The sequence below is a fragment of the Anolis sagrei genome, chromosome 5, assembly GCF_037176765.1.
Source record: "Anolis sagrei isolate rAnoSag1 chromosome 5, rAnoSag1.mat, whole genome shotgun sequence".
NCBI lineage: Eukaryota > Metazoa > Chordata > Lepidosauria > Squamata > Dactyloidae > Anolis > Anolis sagrei.
In genome coordinates this window covers 182,340,246-182,359,620 of record NC_090025.1, presented here as the reverse complement: position 1 = coordinate 182,359,620, position 19,375 = coordinate 182,340,246, and positions in this window count along the sequence as shown.

The window sequence follows — 19,375 nt, the reverse complement described above, 5'->3', positions numbered from 1 at the left end:
TTGAGAAGTCAATTATGCATAGATTGAATGACAACCAAAGAGTTGTTCCATGCAGTTTGGAATGTGTAGTCCTTGAGCCCTTCTGTTGCCCCACAGAGTGTTGGGGCTCAAACATCTTTAGGATTACTCATGTGATTTGAGAGTTCTGTCATAGCATCACGTGTAACATTGCAAGTCATTTTGGCTGAAAATTGGAATTTTGTTTCTACTACATATCCCAGAAGCCTCCAACCACCAACTCCACCCTTCTGTAGATGGGGGATTCCAAGAGTTGTCATCCAAAGATGTTTCAACGTCCGAATCCAAGGCATTTGCATCCATTTGAAGCAGAGGGATGACTTGGACTTAGACCAGCCAGGCATCTAATACATTTAAAGCTGAGAGAAGATTAGGTGTCCACAGCTACCCAGTGATTTTCCTCTTGGAACCAACTCAGTTTCAGTGATGCCATCCCACAAAAAAGACTTTAACTTTCTTCTGTTACCAGACTATCACAGAGTGGAACAGAGTGTATTCTTCTCCTTGAATCTTTCTACTACCAGTCGAGTATTGTTGTTCTCTTCTTTCAGCCTCTTAAAGTGCTTCCTATGAAGTCAGACATTCAGTATCTTGTTTCCTTTTAGATATATCTTGAATTACACATTCAGTGAAGAAAGTGTATATTATGCTTCATTTCAAGCCATGATTATTAATATATTAGACAAGCATTTTGAAAACGCAGATAAAAGCCTTCTCCAAAGTTCTCATGTGGTCTTCTTTTCAAAGCTAATGATGTGTGAATTCATTATGGAATCTCTCATCAATGGTTTGCCTGACCCAGTTTCACCAATTGCCATAAAATGTTCATGTTGTTTGTTGAGAATACTAGATCAGTGATTTGCAAATGGTAGGTTAATACCCACTTGCCAGTGTCATGCCTTGTTGGTGCTGGATTGTTAGGTTGCCATCCTTGTTTTTAATTTGTAATCTAGGGCATGCCAAGTGTGATAAAACTGCAAAACCTGTAGAGCAGGTTTTGATTACTCAATAACACCATTCTAGGAGAATCTTAAATATGCTCTATGTCAGGGATGGAGAACCTCTGGCCTCCAGCTAGATTCTAACTCATGTTAAGCATGATGAAAACTGTAGATCCACAACATTTGAGGACTCCATGGTGACCACCTTATTTTTTGTCATCATTCATTATTACAATTCAGTTGCTTCACGTAGCACAGAATGTTGCCCACCATCTATGGTAGTGTTGGTGAATCTCTGATCTAGATCTGAATACAGTTCTTTTGGGATTCCGTTGTGCTGTGGATGGCCAGATTCTCTTTCCCATCACCTGGCACCTTATAGGCTTTCTAAAAGGTTGGAAGATTCAATTACTGGCAGTGAGTTTTCAGCCAAAATATACTAGGTTGTTTTTGTTTTTTTGTTTTTTGGTCCTGGCCTTTTACTCTTGCGCTATTCACCACTAGATGGCTGTTCCAAAGAATTCTCTAAAACAGAATTCAGTAATTAGTCTGAACAACAGAAAGCTGTGTATTTTGTAAAAACATTGTGGTAATTTTCTGCGCAAAACAATGTTGCTGCGCAAAACAATGTTGCTGCGCAAAACAATGTAAAAAGAAAATTTGCTTCAAGAATAATTTTTTTCACAGAAGTTTCAAATTGCAATTTTTTTAATTTGCAGAATTTTTGCTGTTTCACCGAGAAGGCTTTTGGACCTAGTCATGTCTTCCATACAAGACCTAAACACATGGTGATTTATATCCCTACTTCCCCACACTTGTGAGAATGGGGGACATAGAAAGTGATGCTATTGCAGAGCCATACCATTATTCCACACATGTCAAACACAAGGCCCACAGGTCGAATCCAGCCTACCACATCCATTTATGTGGTTTGTGAGACTTCCAATGCCAAGGCAACATTGTTACATTTATACAGTCTTGTAATTGTCCTAGTTGCCCGGATGTGTTACTATTCTGCAGGGAGGCTTCTTTCATTTTCCTTACCTGGGAAGGAATCCCATTGGATCATTGCAGCACATCAAAATACCTGGGAGTTACACTGGACTGTGCTCTGACTTACAAGAAGCACTGCTTGACTATCAGGCAAAAAGTAGGTGCTAGAAATTATATCGTACAAAAGCTGACGAGCACAAACTGGGGATCACAACCAGATACAGTGAAGACATCTGCCCTTGCACTTTACTACTTTGCTGCAGAATACGCATGCCTAGCGTGGAATACATCTTACCACATGAAAACAGCAGATGTGGCTCTTAATGAGACATGCCGCATTATCACAGGATATCTGCATCCTACACCGCTGGAGAAATTATAATGTTTAGCTGGTATAGCACCACCTGATATCTGCTGGAAAGGAGCAGCCAGCAATGAAAGAACCAAAGCATGGACATCTCTGGCCCATTCTCTGTTCAGATATCAGCCAGCATGCCAATGACTGAGATCTACAGAGATATTTACAGAAACACCTCAGCCAGCAAGAGTCCAAAGTGGCAGGTTAAAATCCGGAACCTTAAGCTATGGCTAGTACTGAATGAGAGTCTTCCTCCTGGGCAGACTAGACCACTTGGAAGGCACTGAACAGACTGCGCTCTGGTGCCATGAGATCCAGAGCCAATATTAAGAAATGGGGCTAAAAAAGTGGAGTCCATGACATGCGAGTGTCAAAAAGACCCAACTACAGACCACTTACTACAATGCAGTCTGAGCTCTACCACATGCACAATGAGGACCTTCTTACAATGACATCTAAGGCACTCAAAGTGGCCAGCTTCTGGTCAAAGGAAATCTAGTATAATGCCAAGTTTTAAAACTTTGTTTGTGGCCATAAAATACATTATAACTGCATTTTCTATATGGCCCTTTAAAAGCAACCATAATGCTGATGTGGCCCTCAGTAAAATGCATTTGAAACCCTTCCATTAGTTCATCTAGCTCAATGTCATCTTCACCAAGAATGGGGAAGGCACAGTCCATGGGCCATATGCAGTCACTGGACCTCAGTTTTGACTTCCTGAAACCCTGCACCAGCCTCCCAAAATGATTTGGGGGCAAATTGTACCCTAAAAGTAATTTCTTGGCATGGAAAAATACCTCCAAGTTACCTCCAACAAGCACCCAAAAACCCAGATTATACTCAAATGCTTTTGATTTTGTCTTCACATCTTCTCAAAATGGCAACACGGCATTGACACAGTGTCAATTCCCATTGTGAGAGAGTGCAGAGGAAAGCAGATATTTGGGCTTGCTATATATAGTTCATGAGCAAATGGGGAAAGAATGACTCCTTGCTGTCATACAATAATCACACTTTGTCCAGATGGACTGGAGATGTTCTCCAGAGCTTCAGGCAAGATTATTTCCCTTGCCTGTTTAAGGGGGGCTTTCAGTCTTATGTCATTGCACTTCTTCCATTATTTTAGCCCCTCCCCATGCCACCTTGACCTCCAGATTGTGTGCTTTAACTTTTACTAGTCCATCATGACCAGACTCGTTTTAAATTGAGATGTTTTGCAAAGACACTTTTATTTAAAAATAAAATGTAGAAAGTGTTGCCTTGGCTAGCTGATTATGTTGTAAGCACTGCATATTAGGCCTCTCCATCAATTGCAAGCAGCTGAACATCTCTTAGCATCAAACAGAATGACAAAAAGCTACACCATAATGAGTAATGGTTAAGGCCAATTGCTATTTAATTATGTAGATGACTTAACATCTTCCATTGATGTTCTTGCTGTGTTTCAGCGTGAAAGTTCTCCTGCATTACGTTTACATGTTTTTTTTTAAATGACCAAAAATATGAATATGAATGTTTGCCTTGGACCATGCAGGAATTGTGGAGCGGAGGGAGGAAAGTGTTCATAACTCACACACTATGTTACTCTATGCATGTTTTCTCGGAAATAATTCTTATAGAAAATAATAAGACTTCCACATTAATTCAGTGTGACAACTTTTTCTCCCTTCAGAGAACTTGCAACATTCCACCCAGAGAGGCATGAGATAATTTAATCTTTTTGGCCTAATTCTACTTGTTAGCCCCAATGAGAGTAGATTCAATAATTCATGGAATTTACATAAGTGTTGACTTACTCATTGATTCAGTTGGTTTGTTCCAGTGAGACTAACAAACGTATTCAGATATTTTTAAATAAAATCACAAATTTCTTCTTGAGTTCAAAGCTGCTATCCTACCCACTCTACCTCAGTACTGTTTCTCCACCCTGTACCAGCTTCTACGGTCTCCCTTTTACCACCTAAACTCTTTCCTTGCTTCCAGGAACTGCAAATGTTTCTTACTTGCTTTGTATAGTTGACAACTTCTAGTTCCCTAAATCCAGGTAGCCATTTTTGCTAATTTTAATTATATGTAAATTTAGGGCAGGTTTAGACGAAAAGGCCAGAAGCAGTAACATGGAAGACAGGATAGAAGAGGTTGGTGGTTCTTTTAGGTTCTCCTATGTCAGGCTAAGCTCTCACCTTTTGCCAATGTACTCTGAAAAAATGGTGGTTCTATCTATTCCATAAATATTATGAGTAACTTGGATAGTGAGGAGGAGGAGCAGTTGCTAGAAGAGCAGCAGAGAAGAAGGGGGCCAGCAACTCCCAGCAGTCTGCCATGCCTAGCCTTCAGCTGAAGCAAACACTCCATAGCAGTTTGTGTAAGCTTCTATAGGTGATGCTGAAGCAAGCACATCTGAGCAACACCTACAGAAGAGTGAAACATGCATACACCCCTAGAGCATTTTACAGAACAAGCAGGGTATCACATGTCTCAAAGATTCATTGAAAAACACACATTAATGAAGCAGCAGCTGAGATCCTAAAATATAAAGTCCTTGATGCTATGAAACTTTAGTTGTGGACAATGTCTTGTCTGAACTGAATCCAATTCCTCTTTTCTCTTGACCCAGGACATGAATTCGCTGCTTACCAGTTTGTTACCAAAGGTCTTCAGACTTCTGAACTCTGAATCTTGACATTATGATCTTGTTTGCTTTGCATTTCATGTTTCTGATTTTGGACTGTTGGCTGTCCAAGGACTCTTGTATCTGACATTTCTGACTTTGGCCTGTTCATAGAATCATAGAGTTGGAAGAGACCTCATGGGCCATCCAGTCCAACCCCCTGCCAAGAAGCAGGAATATTGCATTCAAAGCACCCCTGACAGATGGCCATCTAGCCTCTATTTAAAAACACTCCGGGGCAGAGAGTTCCACTGTTGAACGGCTCTCACAGTCAGGAAGTTCTTCCTCATGTTCAGATGGAATCTCCTTTCTTGTAGTTTGAAGCCATTGTTCCAGGTCCTAGTCTCCAGGGAAGCAGAAAACAAGCTTGCTCCCTCCTCTCTGTGACTTCCTCACATATTCATACATGGCCCTCATCATATCGCCTCTCAGCCTTCTCTTCTTCAGGCTAAACATGCCCAGCTCCTTAAGCCGCTCCTCATAGGGTTTGTTCTCCAGACCCTTGATCATTTTAGTTGCCCTCCTCTGGACACATCCCAGCTTGTCAACATCTCTCTTCAATTGTGGTGCCCAGAATTGGACACAATATTCCAGGTGTGGTCTAATCAAGGCGGAATAGAGAGTTAGCATTACTTCCCTAGATCTAGACACTATGCTCCTATTGATGCAGGCCAAAATCCCATTGGCTTTTTTGCTACCACATCACATTGTTGGCTCATGTTTAACTTGTTGTCCACGAGAACTCCAAGATCCTTTTCACACATACTGCTGTCGGGCCAGGCATTGTCCCCCATTCTATATCTTTGCATTTCGTTTTTCCTGCCAAAGTGGAGTATCTTGCATTTGTCACTGCTGAACTTCATTCTGTTAGTTTTGGCCCATTTCTCAATCTGTCAAGATCATTTTGAATCCTGCTCCTGTCCTCTGGAGTATTGGCTGTCCCTCCCAATTTGATGTCATTAATAAAGATGTTGAACAAGACCGGGCCCAGGACAGAAACCTGAGGGACTCTGCTCATCACTTCTTTCCAGGATGAAGAGGAAGCATTGGTGAACACCCTCTGGGTTCGTCCATTTAACCAATTGCAGATCCACCTAACCGTAGTTTGTTTGCCAGAAGGTCATGAGGGACCTTGTCGAAGGCTTTACTGAAATCCAAGTACGCTACATCCACGGCACTCCCCGCATCTACCCAGCTTGTAACTCTATCGAAAAAAGAAATTGGATTAGTCTGGCATGACTTGTTTTTGATAAATCCATGTTGACTATTAGCAATGACTGCATTTGTTTCTAAGTGTTTGCAGACCACTTCCCTAACAATCTTTTCCAGAATCTTGCCTGGTATCGACGTGAGGTAATTTTTTGGGTCATCCTTTTTTCCCTTCTTAAAGATTCTTAAAGATTGGGACCACATTGGCCCTTTTCCAATCTCGTGGAACTTCTCCCATTCTCCAAGAAATCTCAAAGATGTTTGCCAACGGTTCCGAAATGACTTCCTCTAGTTCCTTCAATACTCTTGGGTGTAGTTGATCTGGCCCTGGGGACTTGAACTCATTTAGAATGGCCAGGTTTCCCAATTTGAGGTTGGATGTCCTCTAATCCCTCATCCACTCCATCTTGCTGAGGTTGAAGATGACTTTCTTTTTGTGAGAAGACTGAGGCAAAGAAGGCATTAAGTAGTTCTGCCTTTTCCCTACCCCCTGTCAGCATTGCCGCATCTTCTCCTCGAAGAGGCCCTATTGCCTCCTTGTTCTTCCTTTTTCTGCTGACATAAGAAAAGAAGCCCTTTTTATTGTTTTTAATGTCCCTGGCAAGCCTGGGCTCGTTTTGTGCTTTAGCCTTGCAGATCTTATCCCTACAGGTGTTGGCTATTTGTTTGAATTCTTCTTTGGTGATTTCTCCCTTTTTCCATTTCTTGTGCATATCTCTTTTGTGTTTTAGCACAGTTAGAAGTTCTTTGGACATCCATTCTGGCCATCCATGGATCATCCATATCAATTCAAGAGTTCAAATCTCTCACTTCTTTGTGAGACATTTCAACATTTCTTTCATTTAAAAACCTAATGTTTTAAAATGCCTTCCATTTAAAAACATACTGAGATAGTCCTTTGTCATATTTCGTAACTCAGTGTTTAAAACTAAGAACATGTTAATGGTTCTTCATGTAAGAAATTTTCCTGTTCGTATTTAATTTAGAATAGGAACTTCTCCATTTTTCTCTGATTTTGCTTTTTGATACAGTTTCATATCAGCATCAGAATGTGAAAAATGCACTTCAGAAAATTCTCTTGTTTTATCAAAACTTCTTCCTCTTCCCCCTGGAGCTGATCAGAGCCTTTTGCCAAAGCAGAAATATCCAGAAAAACATCTGAATTTCCAGTGGGTAAATATTTGGTAACAATTCCGTGGAGAACAAAGTGGATTCTTTTGTGGCAAGTAAAATGAGGTAGAGTTAATGCTTGTACAAGGACATTTCTCTTGCATGAATATGTCTCCTTGATCATGAACAAAGCAATTACATTAATGATTGTCCACTCCCCCAATTTTAGAGTTCTTTAAATTTTTCTCTAAAGTACTCTGATCATGGCCTCTCTCCTTTTGTCTTCCATTTCTTAGTTAATTTGACAGGTGAGGGGATTCTATAGCTCCTCGATTTTAGTAGGCGTCCTTTTCATAATAACACTTTTCTGATTTTGTACCTAATCCTTTACTAGCCTTTGAGTCTTGATTACAAATGCGCTATCCATTTCTTTGGAGTGTCTCCGCATTGTACTCTCTGCAGGAGCAGTAATCTTTTCTCAATTAACACTTTGCAAAGATCAACCAAGATCAGAAGAACGGCTCATTCTCTTTAGATTGAGAGGATATGGATTTGATAAAATTCCTTATTCAGCAGCAGCCCATGTATCTCTATCTTAGTATGCACCCTCGAAAATAGAAGAAAGAATGAATACGTAGGCTGTAATTTTATGGAATCTATTCACAAAAATTTGAATGAAAACTTGGTAATGAATCAGCTCTATTATTTCATTTTAGCAGGTGCAACTAAAAAGTGTAAGAACCAGAAGTGTGTAAAATTTCAGGGACAGTTCATGAGTTGTATACATTTGTATACATTTGTATCAACAAATTATACTCACGATTAAAAAATTGAGGCCCTCTGAATTAAAAAAAACAGTTCCCTCAAAATTCGGGTGGAAATCTTGAAATTGTGTTAATATTTCATTGATTTTTTTTCAATGTATACTTCGTTGAATAAAAGGGAAAGGTGAGGGAGCTACATCACACGCTCTTTCTAAGCCAATTACAGTTTGGACTTCAAGTTCCAGAAATCCCTGCACCAATAGAAACTGCATCTGTTGTTGTTTTTTTCTTGCAAGCCATCTCCTTCTCTCAGTAGGAAAGAGATAAAATATTTCTCTCACTGCATGAGCAAAATGTTCTGAAACTTGGAAGACTAACAGATGTAACTGCGTCCTACAAATGCCCCACTATTGATTCTGATAGCCAAAAATGATGGAGAAACAAGCCTCTAAAGTTTCCTATATATATATATATATATAGGCAACTAAAAGGAGAGGAGGAGGAAGAGGAGGGAGGAAGAAAAAGAGAGCATGAAAGCATCTAGTCCAACCCAACTTAAAAGGCTGTAATTGAAAAAAAATCTTAAAATTAAAAGTAAAATCTTACAAGTGTGGCAACTTTCATCCTGAAAGCCATAAAAAATTGAAAAACCCAAAGTTCTCTGAAGCTGAGAAAATGTGACTTGCCCATGATGCTTAAATTGCTTAAATTGAAAAAAAAAATTCCTAACACTCAGTGGATGTGTGAATTTTTCTGACTCTCAAAAGAATGATGCTCTGGCTATGTTGTGTCATTGTAGAGAAATTCAATGCAATACCTCTTGTAGGTTTTCTTTTATAAAAACATAAACTTTTCCCCCAAAATCAGTGGATGGGCAAAACATTCTGAAACTTGGGGGGCTTACAGTCAAAAATGAGTTCTACAAATGCAGAAAGTTTCATCTAAACTACCAAAGCAAAACTAGCTAGCTACTAAATTAAAAAAAACACACATTTTTGTACCAATACATAGCTATTAAGATGTGGACATGAGCTAGATACTCAAAACTCAAGAATGGAAAATGGAATGTTAGTGAGTAGGAAAAAGAGATTTAAAGATGGGCTCAAAGCCAACCTGAAAAACTATGGCATAGACACCGAGAACTGGGAAGCCTTGGCCCTTGAGTTCTCCAGCTGGAGGTCAGCTGAGACCAGCAATGCTGTAGAATTTGAAGAGGCACAAATGGAGAGCAATAGAGAGAAATGTGCCAAGAGGAAGGCACATCAAACCAACCCCGACCAGGACCGCCTCCCACCTGGAAACCAATACCCTCATTGGGGGAGACGATGCAGATCAAGAATAGGGATCCACAGTTCCACCTCCAGTACACCGATCTTGGAAGACAATCCTACTCAGACAACAAGGGATCGCCTAAGTAAGTAAGTACACAGTACAATAAATGCAGTTTGATACCACATTAAGTGCAATGGCTTAATGCTATGGAATCATGGGAGTTCTCATTTTACAAACTTTTTAGTCTTTGCTGCCCAGGAGTGCTGGTGATCACCAAACTCCACAGCATTGAGCCATAATAGCCAAAGTGGTGTCAAATGGCATTAATTCTACAGTGTAGAACCAGAAATAACACAGGCCAAAACTTGGGAGTAACATCTTCTCCAAGTTCACTGGCACAGCTCTGTTTTGCTTATCTGCCTTCTCTGTACCACCCCCTCCCTCCATTTTTTAAAAAGGAGATGCTAACATAGCAATAGATGCGTACCCTGCTAGTTCCAACAATCACCATATGTTTCCTGCTTATGCAGAAGACTCTGCAGTTTTGTCTTGATGGTTAAAAGCCTTTTAGCAGCCTCTATCCACCCGCCCTGCCTGGTGAATGTGAATCGGTTTAAGACCATTCTGTTGCCTTAATCTATCTACATACACATACCCTCACACTGTTCTTGATGCCGATCACATAAGTGACATTTCAGCACTGGTAAATTACCTTTCCCTTAGCTGAAACATCAGTGCGGACAATAGTCTGCCTACCCTTCTGGAAATGACAATCAATTCACAAAAGGGCATAGACCAGTCCCTTTGGTGAGACTTCTGGAAGGAAAGCAAACACCTGACTTTCCATCTCTCTGAGCTCAAACTTAATACTGGGCTGGTGTGGGAAGCCATGGCAATCACTATATCACTGGCCATAACATGCCTCCATAGGACAGTAAGTACAACTGTCAGTTCCTCTCACCAATCAAATGCATACAGTCTCCAAATCAGTCAAACACACTCTTTTATACAAGTGTCATCCTGCTATAAGTGTCAGGGCTCCATCCTATTTAATTTTGGGGTTTGTAATAAGAGAATGAGAGCATGGCCACCGTGGTCCACACTCTCATTACATCCAAGATAGATTACTGCAATGCACTCTGCGTGGAGTTGTCTTTGAAGATGGTTCGGAAGCTTCAAATAGTCCAACGAGAGGCAGCCAGGTTAATAACTGGGGCGGCAGACAGGGAGCACACAACTCCCATGTTATGTCAGCTCCACTGGCTGCCTGTTTGCTACCGGGCGTAATTCAAAGTGCTGGCTTTGGCCTATATAGCCCTAAATGGCCCTGGCCCAGTTTACCTGTTTCAATGCATCTTCCATTATGAACCACTGCAGAAACTAAGATCTTCTGGGGAGGCCCTGCTCTCGGTCCCGCCACCATCACAGGCACATTTGGCGGGGACGAGAGACAGGGCCTTCTCAGTGATTGCCCTCCTGGTTATGGAACTCCCTTCCTGGCAATATTACATCAGCCCCCTCCCTCCTGTCCTTCAGATGGATGGTAAAGACCTGGCTGTGGAACCAAGCCTTTGGGGCAGTGCAATGATGCAAAATGGTGTCCTGAGGTGGTTTTTAAGCAACTTTTTAATGTGAATATAAGTGATTTTAATGTTTTATATATTTATGGTTCAATGTCCCGGCATTGAATGTTTGCTGTATATATATTGTTCCAACCTGAGTCCCCTGCGGGGTGAGATGGGCAGAATATAAATGTTTAAAATAAATAAATAAGGTACTGTACATTCTCTGCTGAAGAGCTTTAATGGTGTAGTTTAATGGGAACTAGAGCTTTCTAACAAAAGGGTCAAGGTGCATTACCACAGAGTGAATTCCAGGCTTACATAGAATGCAGGCAGAACAGTTAAAATGCTATAATAGAGCTATAACTTGTGTAATGCAGATATGCATCTGGCATCTAAATTATTTAATGGTGAGTTGACATATGGGTCAACCCAACTGACTCAATTTATTTATTCTAGCTGGTATTAAAAATAGGATTGGAGTTCTTTCGTTATGTCATTATAGTTATAGGAGCCCCCGGTGGCGCAGTGGGTTAAACCCCTGTGCCAGCAGGACTGAAGACCAACAGGTCGCAGGTTCGAATCCGGGGAGAGGTGGATGAGCTCCCTCTACCAGCCCCAGCTCTTCATGCGGGGACATGAGAGAAGCCTCCCACAAGGATGATAAGACATTAAATCATCCGGGCATCCCCTGGGCAACATTCTTGCAGACGCTCAATTCTCTCACACCAGAAGCGACTTGTAGTTTCTCAAGTCGCTCCTGACACGACAAAAAAAATATATAGTTATGATACGGACCCCTTACAATATTTTAGAAATAGTTTAGATTCACCCTGCCCCCTAATTTCGTAAGGAATATTGAAACATTGTTTTAAAAATACAAAGCAGAATGACAGATGAATCTTCTTTCAATGGTAGTAGTGAGATGTCCTTCATCAGATCCAGAGTAGCTTGAGGGTTCAGAACAAGCTGCACAGTACACCCATTTCCTCTCCAACTCCAAACTGCTGCATCCCAGCATCTGAGGTCAAACTCTACCTAAAGAAAGGTCAGCTGGGAAAGGTTAATATGGAAGTCAAAAATCTAGGAAGGATTGAACATTGGGAAGTTTTTTTAAAATAAAAAATCTCATATGGTACAGTAATTTTTATTGATGTCCCCTGAATAGCAGAGGGCTTTTTAAAGACAGTTCAAACAAATGAACAGCTTGAAAAGGATGCAATTCCCTTTGTATCATTTGTGAAACTTGAACTTGCTACACTCTGCTCCATGTTAACGAACTAGCAACTGGTAACGAAGAAATATGGTTTGCTCTTCAGAAGTATTTTGTAAGAAGTGTTTAAGTGGCTCTTTTGATCCTCAGCTGACAAAGGTGTAATTAAAGCACTGATCCACTAGAGGCATGCCAGGCTTGTAGGGACAGCTACAATACATCATGTTCAGATCCTTCCTTTAATTACTTTTTCTTTTCATTTCTGAAGATGTGTTCAACTATAGGCAGTTGCAATCCCTAACGCAGTGGGTTTTAAAACAAATGCTATTTGTGTAAACCTTAAGAGCTGTTCCAAATGGTAATCAGCACATTTGAAAGCTTTGAAGCTGACTTTCTAAACTGTGTGGGCAACCTACAGTGGCATTTTAATAGCTTGAAAGGGTAGAGGAAGAGAGTGCCTTACAGGTTAGAGCCTGTAGCTGTAAGAAGCCAAAAAGAGTCAGACGTAAGGCCATGAATCAGGAGTATGGCATACGTTATATCTTTAATTCAGAAGTCAGGATGTCTCTTTGCACTTTAAAAAATTGATTGCACAATTTTGAACCACCAGAGTTGAATATATTAATTAGTGAAGGAATGGGAAGTCTTGAACACCGAAGAGTGCATAATCCCATTGCACCCAAGTCCAAATTCTGCCATTTTCCAGCAATCCCATCACTTTCCCCACCTTCTCCTGTATTTTTTAACATCTTTGGCCTAAAGAGAAATTCATGGGAACTTTGAAAGCTTGCATGAAGTGCTTTGTGCATTTTGATTGGCCAATAAAGGTATTATCAAGCATGTAAATTTCTACAAAATAACAGTCTGACACCTGAAATTAAAGTATAGAAAAGAGACAATCAATGAAGAACTTCTTAATACTTCCTTGCTGAGCATATAGGATAGACACTGTGAACCGCCTTGAATTCCCTTCAGGGTTGAGAAGAGCGATATACAAATACCACAAATATATAAATAGAGACCATGTGCTGAACCTGATAGTTTCCGAAAATGAGATGGAGGAAAAAAGGCAAACTTTGATAAGCTTTGCTACAAATTACAAAACAAACAGATGACCAGTTCCACATAGTATTTGTCGAGACTTCTTATAGAACTCAAATATGAAATTGCTGATCTTTTAATTAAAATGTACTACTTGTTCCTTAAATTATCTTTTGTTCAAAAGGACCACAGAATGGCCAATATAAAACCAGATTATTTTTTAAAGGGAAGGATCCAGGAAATTATAGGCCAGTTGGATTAGTGTCTGTTCCAGACAAATTGATGGAAAACATTTTTAAAAGTGAAATTGTAGAATGGCATGTAGAAGGGCAAACCTTGCTGGAAAAGAATCTGCGTAGCTTCTTCAAAGGTAAGTCTTGTCATACTAACCTTTTAAAGTTCTTTGAAAGTGTCAAGAAACATGTGGGCACTAAATGCTATTTACTTAGACTTCCACAAGGTTAAGAAAATATAGCAGTAAGGAACAGTATTCTTATGGATCAAAAGTGGTTTAAAAAACTGGAAATAAAGAGTAAGAATAAGTCATCAGTTGTTTCAACAGAAGGATGTGAAACAATGGGGAACCTTTGGTAATCTACATTCTAATGTTTCCCTTATTTATTAATAACAAGGAGTATATTCATTACTCATCCTGTTTATTCATGACCTGTACTACTTAGGAGTGAGTAATGAAATGGCAACATTTGCTGATAACACAAAATAATTTATGGTAATGACAATAAAAGCAGGGAAGAGTTCTAGAAGTCTCCTCCTCCCCTGAAATTCGAAGAACAATCATTAAAATAGGAAGTTGTTCTCAGCCACTATTCTCCTCCTGCTCCACGTATTGGGAGAGTTTGGCCCACCATTTCTCACCTTAAAGAAAGGATGAATTTAGAAATCCCAGATATAACACTTCAGTACTTCATTAAACTACTGACCTCAAGATTTCAAGGATGGGACCAAACTTTTATAATTTTGTCATGTGAATGGGGCCACAGGTTTTCCTTTTTCTACCTTGTCTTACCATGCAAAAGGAGAAGTAATCTGCCCTCCTTCTTGACCATACAGGCACTCAATTCTCATCAGGAAGAAGGTGAGATTTCTCCCATTTTTATCTCTGGTTGTGCAGGTGCCCCATTCTGATATCAGCAGAGGTGCCTCTGAGACCAGGATCTCTATGATCCTCTAGGAAGTTTGATAATAGCAACATGGAGAAGGTGAGATGCTCCTATGCCATCTAGTCTACAGCCCCAGGTCTGCCTAGTAGGGCCGTGCAAAATTTTTGTAATTTGCCATAAGTTGGATCAAATTCGTTAGATTCATACTTAGGATGTAATATCCAACGTGTGGGCATCATATGTGCTAAAAAAAAGGAATCAAAACTTTAGTCTTGTGTTTTTTCATAAGTTGCATAAACTTCGTAACTCTCAGTGACAGAGCAATCAAACACACTGGCATAAGTTGCCTTAGTTTTTTTTTCTAGTGCTAGTGTGATCTCTGTGTGGAAAATCCATCAAAGAAGAACACAACCACTTGTTCAACTCTGGCACAAGTTGCCTTAGCTACTTTTTCTAGAGCTAGTGTGATCTCTGTGTGCATATTACAGCAAAAAGAACACAACCACTTGTTTAACTTTAGCACAAGTTGCTTTAGCTACACACCCCACACCACACCACCTTGCCCCACCACACCCTATCCCGCTCCAACCAGCCATAGCAGCCGAAAAAGATGTTTTTTCTTGACAAAAAAAAATCCCCAAATATCAGGCAATGTGGCTAATCTTTCTTAAACTTAAGGGAAATAATGCCCTGGTTATGCTATATAATTGTAAAGAAATTCTAGCTCTTGTAGTTTGTTTTTTAGAATGTATTTTTCGTAAAAAAAAAATCCCCCAAAAATCAACAGATGAGTGAAACATTCTGAAACTTTGGGGGGGGGGGAGGTAAGAATATTACATGTGTTCTACAGTTGTAGCAAGTTTAACCCCAATAGCTCTAAAAATGAGGGAGAAAGGATCCCCGGAAGCTCCCCCATACATGCAATTATTTTAACAAAATAGTAACAAAATTTCATTACTACCATAATGGGAATGAAATTTTTACTAACAATACTTTAGAAACACTTTAGAGATGAAATGCCGGTGCCCCCTAATTTTGTAATTGCTTTTGAAACATTTTGTATTGATTGCACAGCCCTACTACTAAGTAAAGATGAGCTCTAAGTCTGTTTCCTCAGATGCATAGAGTGAAGTTTTTTTTGGGGGGGGGGGAATTATAGGTAGCCTATTTATGTGAATAGTTATAGAAATGTAAAACTTTTGGATATGGTTATGAGGTAGCAAGTTCAGTTTTAACAACAGTAATTGGAAAACAAAGAAAATGTTTCCTAGACCTCACTACCTCTGAGGATGCTTGCCATAGATGCAGGCGAAACGTCAGGAGAAAAATTGCCTCCAGAACATGGCCATATAGCCCGGAAAAACCTACAACAACCCAGTGATTCCGGCCATGAAAGCCTTCGACAATACAATGTTTCCTAATGCCAAGATGAGTAGGCAACCACATGAATGGTGGAGAGAGTTGTTGGAATCTAGTGTGATGCTGGCTGGGAACTAGAAAGGAGATGGGAAGGACTGGTCAAGAGGGTCTTCTTGAGGCTGGAGTATTAACTGGAATTATAATATGTGTAGTGTTCCAGGAAACAATTGTCATTGTTTAATCTGCTGTCAATGTATTGGAGTTTGAGAATACATTTAAATTCTGCTGTTTCTCTTTCCAATCTTCCTTTGTAGTTTTTTCTTCTTCAAAGATAACTTCTCTGAGATCAGAAATGGAATGACCAGAAAAACTGGAGTGTTCTGCCACTGATTTCTGTGTGTATCCGTTCCTGTTTGATGTATTAACATTTAGTCTGAACAGAAGCATAGTGGTTATATATGCCCTCTGATATCAGAAGCAATATGCTTCTATACATTTGTGCCTGAGTAACATATACTGTTGCACTAATTTTCTTTTTGCAACCTCCCCCCCCCCCATATGTTATTGGCCAACTACTAGATGAACAAAATGCTTAATTAGATAAGCCTTTGGTATCTTCTCATATTCTTTGTGCAAATCCTTATGAAATAAATATATGTATGCCACTACATACTAGACAGAATGCTATCCAGTATTTTAATTTTAAAAGAAAAAAAGACAAGTGATTATCCAATTAAGTGAGGAGAAGGTAAATAAAGCCCATGAAGAAGAAAGGGAATAAATGAGAACAGTTGAACATGCTCATCCTAGTATAACCACAATAGTTTCTAATCAGAAAATTATATTTTTTAAGTGAGAGAGGAAAAAGATCATTGTACTGAGCTTCTAATTTCTCAAAAGCTTAAACATTAGACCATGGGAATTATATCCATTTTCTTCCTAAAGGGCAATCATTGTCAGATGAAGAAATTACTAGATGATCACAATTTCATTTGTCCGCATAGTGTTTAAGGTCTTCTGGTACTGAAGATTTTATAATACTGATAATTATCTACTTTTTCCTGCCTGTTTTTTTTATAATGCAGCACAGCATCCCATTATGTTTTACATAATTAGCAATATTCTTTGTATAATACAAATCTGACAAATCGAGCTTTAGAAGTTGTACAGAAGCAGATAGGCTATTAGGTTGGAAATTAATGATCTTCATAGGTCAGAAGCATTGTACAGATCATCATAAAATGTTTGCATTGAGATCGTCAGGGTCTTATGCGCTCATTAATATTTAAGATCATTTTATTTTCAGAAGGAGGGGATCTACTGGAAATTTCTTATTATTTTACCTCTTCTGCTCCCTTTCACATTTAGCCATGGCATTGTGGGAACTAGTTTCCTCTATGGAGTCTGTTGCCCCAAAGGCAACAGACAACGTTATAAGATAAAGATGTGCATAATGGTTTAAGTGCAGGATAGTGACAACAGTCAGTCAGTGGCATAAAAAAAATATAAAGAGAGATGTAAAAAACTTGATATGTTTAATCTTGCTAAAAGAAGACAGGGAAGAGGGCATGGAAGCCTGTCACCAAGAAGAGGGAAAGAGAGGGTAGTTGGTGAACATCAGGTGAAATATCTTGACAAGAAGGGCAATTCATGCAGAGCAACGTAACACTGGAATCAGTTACTTGGATGCATCTACACTATAAAATTAATACAGTTGGAATATTTTATTTAAAAGATAAATGTCTTCTAAAATGCTCACCTCTGAGGATGCCTGTCATAGATGCAGGCAAAATGTCAGGAGAGAATGCTTCTAGAACATGGCCATACAGCCCAAAAAACCTACAACAACCCAGTGATTCAGGCCATGAAAGCCTTTGACAATGTATAGATAGTTGTTTTGGGATCCTCCTCCTCCCTAATGATGTCATCCAGTGCATTTCACATCCCCAACATTTCCCTAGAAATGCCACTGTTTGCCAGGGCCTTAGATTTCACTATTGAAACCTTGAAATGCCACCTTGTAATGTTATAGAAGGAGGGTGATATCATTAAGCATCAACCCAAACTTCCCAGAGTCTACCATTATGCAGCCAATGTAAAACAAACGTCTAATAAGAGAATCAAATGTACACTTTCCCAGAAAACATCCCTCACCTTTACCTTGAGAACTGGAGAAGAAAGTCCACGTCCCGAGCTCTTGGAAACTTTTTCATGTATGACTTCCTCCCAATATGACCATATGCACTTTGTGAACTACGATCCTCAGGCTAGATATTTAAAACTGGCCTAACTTTAACTCCTCATTGACCTCATTCTTTCTCTTTCCTTTTTTTGCGAGTTCTGCAAGTAGATCTTAGCCAGCAGAGCAGTCTGGTCAATGGATCTATGACTATGGGTCCAACAAAGCCACTCCTTATGTTCAGCTGTTCCAGACAGTACAGGAACTCTGTCAGTGTCAAACTGCTGCTGGCTCCTATAGATCTCTGAGTAGCTGTGGGATAAGTAACCACAAACCTGAAAGTCAATTTGCTACTCCAGACAATGAGTCTGCTGGCTGTCCCTGCAGCAGAGCAATTCTGCCAGCAGAACTGAGATCATATAGCAGAAAAGTGCTCTGCTCTCTGAAGGGCGTTTATACCTGCAGAAGAACCACCTGACCCAAATCCACAAAAAGTAGCACATCTATGACTTAGGATTGCACTTCCTGAATTAACAAAGGATGATACATATTGATTTATGTATACCATTTATGTATTACCTTACTCCACTAGGCTCCCAAGGTGATGCACAGCAGTAAAAAGGATTCCTTCAAAAATAGCTCAGACATCTTTTAAAGCCCAGTTTTAAAAATGTAGCCTTAACAGGTATTCTGAATCGGGATTGCAGTAACTACTAGGCCTGGGCAGTTTTGTTTCGTTAAGTCGTAATTCGTTAATAATTCGTTAATTTTTTCAATTACAAAACGATAACGAACCATTCTGGAACAATTATTTAAAAAAACGAATTTTTAAATACGTTTTGTAAATGCTTCGTATTTCGTTATTGTGTTTGTTTCGTTATTGTTTTGAGGTCGTTTCGTTATTATTTCCACATGTCTGGGCCAGTTTTATGGTTTAATTAGTGAAAAAAAATTATAATATCACACCAACAGTCAACAACAGAGGGAGAGGGAAGCTTCAGAAGTTTTTGGAGGTTTTTTAGCGTATTTCGCAGTCGCGTCCGCCATTAACGAATCGATTCATTATTGTTTTGGAAATCGATTCGTTAATTTTTTATCATTTACGAAATTTCGTAAATATCGAACTTTTTTAAGGGAAAATTTTGTAATTATTTTAAATATCGAAACAAAAAAAAACCCCAAATACAAATCGATTTTAGAAACAAATTTTTCCGTTGTTCCCCAGGCCTAGTAACTACACATCTTTTCAAAAATGGTTTTTCAGCTTTATGTTCTGTTCAGATATAACCATAATAGCAAGACAACTGAAATCCAGGAGAACTAATAATAACTTGTTATTCAAATATAACATTGCACTGATTGAGTAGACCTGGTTGAAGTATAGCTGAAACTGGACTCAACCCCAATATATGATTTTTTTTTATTCTGCAAAGGTCATGCATATCTACTTACCATCTTTTTTCTTCCTCTTTATTATATCATTATAAGGCTGATTAATCTTTACAATACTGAATTGTGTAGAATTTTTGAGACATGGTTTTTCCTCCTTTTCTTGTCCTTC